At 37.7% G+C, this 6,677-nt stretch overlaps 1 protein-coding gene across 1 annotated transcript in view; it reads left to right on the top strand.

Moving 5' to 3' along the window:
• LOC121387135 (receptor-type tyrosine-protein phosphatase epsilon-like) overlaps positions 1-6,677 on the top strand; it is a 128,025-nt gene that overhangs the window by 118,132 nt on the left and 3,216 nt on the right. The window lies entirely within an intron of this gene.

Genomic DNA, 6,677 nt, shown 5'->3' with positions numbered 1-6,677 from the left:
CATCTAGCACGATAATCCTCAGTTCTTGGAATCATATTGATATCTTGTGGAAAATGCCGGGAAGATCATTTAACGTGTTCAGTTATTAAAAGAGTGGTATGAGACTATATAATTTTAGTAATATTTTGATTTGCATTTTCAAATTAATAGTAAGCTGTGTGCTTTTGGGGTCGATTGGGAATGATAATAAATATAAAACTATTTATTAAATGTTTTGTCGGAATAAGCTATCATATGTCGAACATTCGACCATATTCGGCAATTGTTGGCTATAGTTAAGTGGAATTGAGTGTAGTCGTTGATCTTCGTTATTTTTACGAAAGGATGTTATGCAGTATTGTCCAATCATCATTTATTTTTGTTAACAAGTCATTGATTTTGACCAATGAGAGCCATTGTGATTTGTGATGACACTATGTCACTTCTGTATTTTCAAACGAGGTGATAAGCATATTTTGTGTTGTATTGTATTTTTGTATATTTTGTTTTGCGAATGACTCACTCTCCCTAATTGTTTTTAGACTTATTATACGTGACCTGACAACGGTCAGACATTAATTTAATGGGTAAATTACTGGTTGAATAGTAAAATTGTATATAATGTATGTAGGGGGGGGGGGGGGGGGGGGGGGTCAGTGTACTGTCATGTTTCGCATCACAGTAAAACCCAGAAATTATTGATAATCTTATTTTCTATTGACCATTGAGAGGATTCCGAAATATGTTTTAATGGGTAGATATTATTATTTCTTGAGAGTTTGAGAGAAGATAATATAATTTCTATTTTGTAAATTTATAAGTGTTCTATGTTTGGGAATCGTATGGTTTCAAGGTAGAACGAAATATTTAGAGGAGTTAAAGTGTGAGGGCAAGTAAAGTTCGTCGTCTAATCATCTCACGGATCGGGTACCAACTTTATATCAGATTTTGGTTACAATGGCAAACATTAATGTGATATGAAAAACGTCTCACAAAAGTGGGTGCATCCCCCCCCCCCCCCCCCCCCCCCCGGGCCTGGTAATTAATTTAGGTCTTAGAAAGTTTAACTGCCGTTTATTATTTGGGGATTTGATTTTGGAAGTCTACGACCGAAAGGGGTAGCCGAACCAAGACAGGCACGTTCACTTTGTATTGTATTCGATTCCAACACTGGCCAATTAGTGGGCACGTGTTGAGAAGGCGAAATTGTGACACATGCATTATATATATATATATATATATATATATATATATATATATATAAATGTGATATGTTATTCGTATGCATGTCAGTGTCAGTTTCCTTGTTACCGGTTGGTCAATCTTAACACAGAAATAAAACATCAGTCGGTCAATCAAACATGACATAAATTAATTATATAAATAATACTTTTACAATACAGGATGTGACGGGAAATATGGACCAGGGTGTTCATTGTTGTGTGATGCCAGACACTGTAAAGACAACAAGGCACCGTGTGATCACATGACCGGATCTTGTGAAGGAGAATGTCTGCCTGGTTGGCAAGGTGCTACATGTACTGACAGTAAGTACTGCAAAAACATTTCTTTCAGCGGAATGCAAATAATCCCATACATATATTTAATACAGTGGAAGTGATGGGTTATGGTTTCCACCATTAATCAGGTTCTCATCTAATATTTATATTGAAAAACACGTCATCAGCATTGCTATAAACTTTATGTAGTGTTGTTGTTTCTTTTGTTCTTTCTCTTGGAGTGTTTTATTTTCTGTTTTAATTGTTTGTTGGATTTTTTGTTGTTGTTGTTAAATGTTTTGCTTCCTGCTGCTTTTTTATTGTTCCTTAAAACACACACATGTTGTCTGATTCAGATTGCAGTAATACGACCTATGGCGATAACTGTAAAATGATGTGTTCAGACAGACACTGTAGCAACACGGACTCTTGTCACCATGAGACTGGTCAGTGTGTTGCTGGATGTGTATCAGGATGGCAAGGAGCAACCTGCTCGAAAGGTATACACTATATATCATGCATTTAGTAAACATAGTACTTAACTTAGGTCAATATATAACCTTGTAATAATCTGGGCTCACGGAATAACAGGTCCAGATAACTACGTTTGGTTGTGTGTGCGTGTGTGTGTGTGTGTGTGTGTGTGTGTGTGTGTGACATGTTGTGTGAGAGTGTGGTATGATGTGTGTGTATGTGTGTAATGTAATGTAGAATATGGCAACCATAACATAAATAAGAATATTAACTTTCAGTACATTGAGCAATGCCAGCTGCCGTTATTTTTCCTTGCCATCTGCAAACAAAGCATCAACAAAGATATAGTATTTAATGTCCTAAACAGATTTGACTCCATGCCATACTACACCATAGAATACCATACCATACCATACCATACCTGTTCCTTAGGCACTGGTCAAAACTATTGTTTAGGGGATTGCTTGTTGTTGCTGTTGCAATTTTTTAAGTGTTGTTTGGGTTTGTTTTTGTTTTTTTTCTTGGGGGGTTCGGGGAGGGGGGGTGGGGCGTTGTAGGACCATTACTTTGTAAGCATTATACAATCAGTGGACTTAAGATATTTCATTAGGGCTTGGAATGTGTGGTAATTACAGTTTGTGTATATTGCAGTAGAGTCTGCAGCATCAACTGATTTCCCAGTTGGATCTGCAGTTGGTGGCATTGTTGCTGCATTGGTTTTCATAGCTGTGGTCATCGTTATCATCGTATTTGTCAGGTAAATATATTTTTCGATTTTGCTGCAAATGTATATTACAGTTTTGTACTTGTATACAAATTCAAACATAACACTTTTCAAATTCGCAGTTGTTTCGTTGTATAATCTATAATCTATAATGGCCGCTGTTTGCAGCTGCCGAGAAGTCTTTTATTCAAATGAAAACACATTGTCCTATCTGCCTGTCTCCATTAGTAGATCTGATGGCAGGACGTAGGTCGATCAGTCTAGGATAGAATCTCACCAGTGGGCCCATTGAGCTATTTCTTGTCCCAGCCAGTGCTCCACAACCTGTGTAATAACGACCACGATATGTAGTATCTTGTCTATGAGATGGTGCATATACAAGATCCCTTACTGCTTGAATTATTTCTTGTCCCAGCCAGTGCTCCACAACCTGTGTAATAAAGACCACGATATGTAGTATCTTGTCTGTGAGATGGTGCATATACAAGATCCCTTATTGCTAATCACGTCGTTAAATACTTCTTCTTTTTTTCTGTTACAACCCAAACACATTGTAAACTGGTTAGATCAGAGTGCCTCCCCCCCCCCCCCCCCCCGAAGAAACCCAATTACAAAACAAAAGCAAAACAAAACAAAACACAGCCTTACAAAGAAACATATGTGTTCAGATAACCCTGCAATTGAATGATGAGAATTAATAGAAGCCAGTCACGTTCCTATTATCAATTATAAAAAAATTTAATCTGTGATTAAACTATTAACTGTATATGAAGCTATCATTTCAATGATGCAATGGCTATAAATATGTTGGTGTTTTTCATTTGGTTTCATGTTATGAAAGCAGATATTGAATAGATGTTAAACATACGATCATCGATTTGTAGGATCTATCCCGTTGGACACGATAATTGTTGCATGGTCCTAATCAATTTTAACTTCAGTATTTCATTTCAGGAGACGAAAACTGAACCCAAAATATCATACTGAGCAGATACCTGTTCCAGAAAAGACTGAAAACACTCTAGGTAAAGTTAAAAATGTTATTGTTAACGACAACACTAGAGCACATTGATTTATTACTCATCGGCTATTAGATTTCACAGATTTGGTGATTTTGACGTATAACCTTAGAGAGAAAACCAGCTACATTTTTTCCATTAGTAGCAAGGGATATTTTATATGTGCACACACCACGTCCTTTGATATACCAGTCGCGGTGTACTGGCTATAACGAGAAATTTTCCAATGCGTCCTCCGACGGGGATCGATCCCAGACCGACAGTGCATCAGGTGAGTGTTTTACAACTGGGTTTCATCCTGCCCCTACATACGAGGTACGTCTCCTCGATATTTATATTCCCTAGAGACCTCAAAACAACAAACATTGTCATTGTCAAACCAAACTCATATTTCTGCACAAGACAGAGCCCGCGGATGTTTTGAATAAGATACTGTCACCTTCTCTAATGAATCCCTGTTTCATTGATAAAATGACAACTAATTAATCTGCAGTACAAATACGCATTGTCCGTCTTACTTCATCTGAATAAACGTCATTCCTAAACTTGCCTTGACAAACCTGTATCCCTGTATCCACATAACATTAAAAGTAGCTATATTTCATCGGGGCGAGATTTAGCTCAATCGGTAGAGCGCTCACCTAACGTGTGTGCGTCGCAGGATTGAACAACCTCAGTGGATCCATTCAACTGATTAGTGTTTTCTCGTTCCAGCCAGTGCACCACAGCTGGTGAAAGTCTGTGGTATGTGCTTTCTTGTCTGTGGAAAAGTGCATATAAAAGATTCCTATATGTCACTATATGTCAAAATTACCAAATGTTTTACATACAATAGCCGATGATTATTTAATCAATGTGCTCCAGTGGTGTAGTTAAACAAAACAAACTTTAACTTTTAACTTGCTTACTTCACTTGAATGAACGTCATTCCTACAATTGCCTTGACAATACTGTACTCCTGCACATAACACGGAAAGTGGCTGCCACTACGATATAGTTCAATGTTGCTACACCATAAATCATTGTCATTGTCAAATACGAGAACGCGTGCCTCTGACGCTTTTACCTCTCAAAGCTTGCTGATAATATGCACGTAAATACGAAGCTACGAACCAATCGTTGAGTTACGTTGGGATATCTTGTTTTATTTATGCTGTTATATTTCAAAACAAAGAACGTACACTCAGGAACTAAGCAATCCACCAAGCCGAACATGAACCGGGCCCAGTTTATATAATAACGGGATTCGAACAAACTGCACAGATTCGAATGACATTTGGGCTTAAGTGGGCAGGTGAATTGAATGGTTAAGACAGCAAGAGAGTACACCAATGAAATATGTTTTTATTGTGGTTTTCATCATATATGTGATGCTAGTTTTGTATCTTTGGTTACATTTGGGTGAATTACACGTCAGTTTCCTCGACCCGATCCTTCCCTCTCTTCCTTTCGAGTGGGTAGCGCACAAAAACAGATGATGCTTTTTCCTCGGCTTCTGATTCTGATTCTTATTACGTCTACGTTGATATGATTTAGGAAAATATCCAAGGTTTCTAATATTAGTTCCAATATAAAGATGAACAATACTGAACAATACTGAAAACATTCTACAAACGACAGTACATATGTAACAAACAAAACCGAAAGACTTTTAAATAATTTTCAGAAAAGGCACATGGTGCAGCTGAAGGACCTATCTACGCCAATGTTGAACCATCTGCAAGAATTTCAACTGAAACCCTTGACATAGACGAGACAAACGTCAGTGATGTAGTGCCGATAGTTGATAGAGGAGAACCTGCAGGCGAACAGACAGATGAAGAGGAGGACGTTCAGGATTCTAACACATATTACAATGCTGATCAACCAGCTCCTCCTCCGTTCAATCTGCCAGAAGAAGGTTGTGACGTCTCAGAACTTGAAGGTATCATAGAGAACATCAGGAGACAGCCTGGAGGATTTGAAGCAGAATATCTCGTAAGACATTTTCATTTCTATTTTGTCTTTTTGCTTTTGATGACGGGGATGATGGAGTGGGTGTTGGTGCTGGTGGAGGAAATGATGTTTCTGTTTGTTGTGTTTGTGTTATTGCTTTGTGTAATATCGTTTTAGTTATATTATCAGGTGACAGCAACAATAAAGTTTAGCGCAACAAACAAAGCATTTCCTTATTGTTAGAATGTGTTTTTGTTCGTATATATGCCTACCAGCATTCTATCTTTATTGCTGTCTACACGACATTTTGTGTAGACTGCATGCTTTCATCTGCATGAAACCATGTATCTATGGGCTGTGTTAGTAGGATATGTGTATTTATGCATGTACATGTGCCCATGTGTGTGGTATGTGTGCGTGTTGTTATGCTTAGGCTGTGTAGGTGTGTTTATGTGTGTCTCTGTTAGTAACTCTCTGCGATTGACATCTAATAGCGTGTGTGCGTGTATAGCCGTGTTTATGTTATGTTCTTACGTGCTCTTGTCTAATATATATATATATATATATATATATATATATATATATATATATATATATATATATATATATATATATGTCTAAACTGGATTGTCTAAACCGGCACAGCTTTATGGTCCCGTGCAGCGACCATTAATTTATTATGACTTAACATTTGCCTAATCCGGCATCTGTCTATCGCGGATATCGGATGTCAAATCAAGAACAAAGAAGCCCGTTTTGGTGTGATTAACTCTGTCCACACCGGCATCCAGACGGCGTCGGTTTGATGACTGCCCAAACAAAACTGTTAATTAACGGCCACGCGACCAATCTGCTCTGATAGCTAAATGAACGACACGGTCACTGCTCTTGTCATTACTTACACGTTTAGATCAACCAGATTATTGTCAGTTGTGTACGTACGCAAGTGGTATAAGTTTTACAATTGTGTTGAGTTGAGGCTGTCAAAAAAAATACCGTGCATAAATATGAATGCTAAAGAGTTTCACTTTTATGCATGCTTTTATC

Source organism: Gigantopelta aegis, chromosome 13, assembly GCF_016097555.1.
Source record: "Gigantopelta aegis isolate Gae_Host chromosome 13, Gae_host_genome, whole genome shotgun sequence".
Lineage (NCBI taxonomy): Eukaryota > Metazoa > Mollusca > Gastropoda > Neomphalida > Peltospiridae > Gigantopelta > Gigantopelta aegis.
This window is presented reverse-complemented; position numbering and strand designations above follow the sequence as displayed.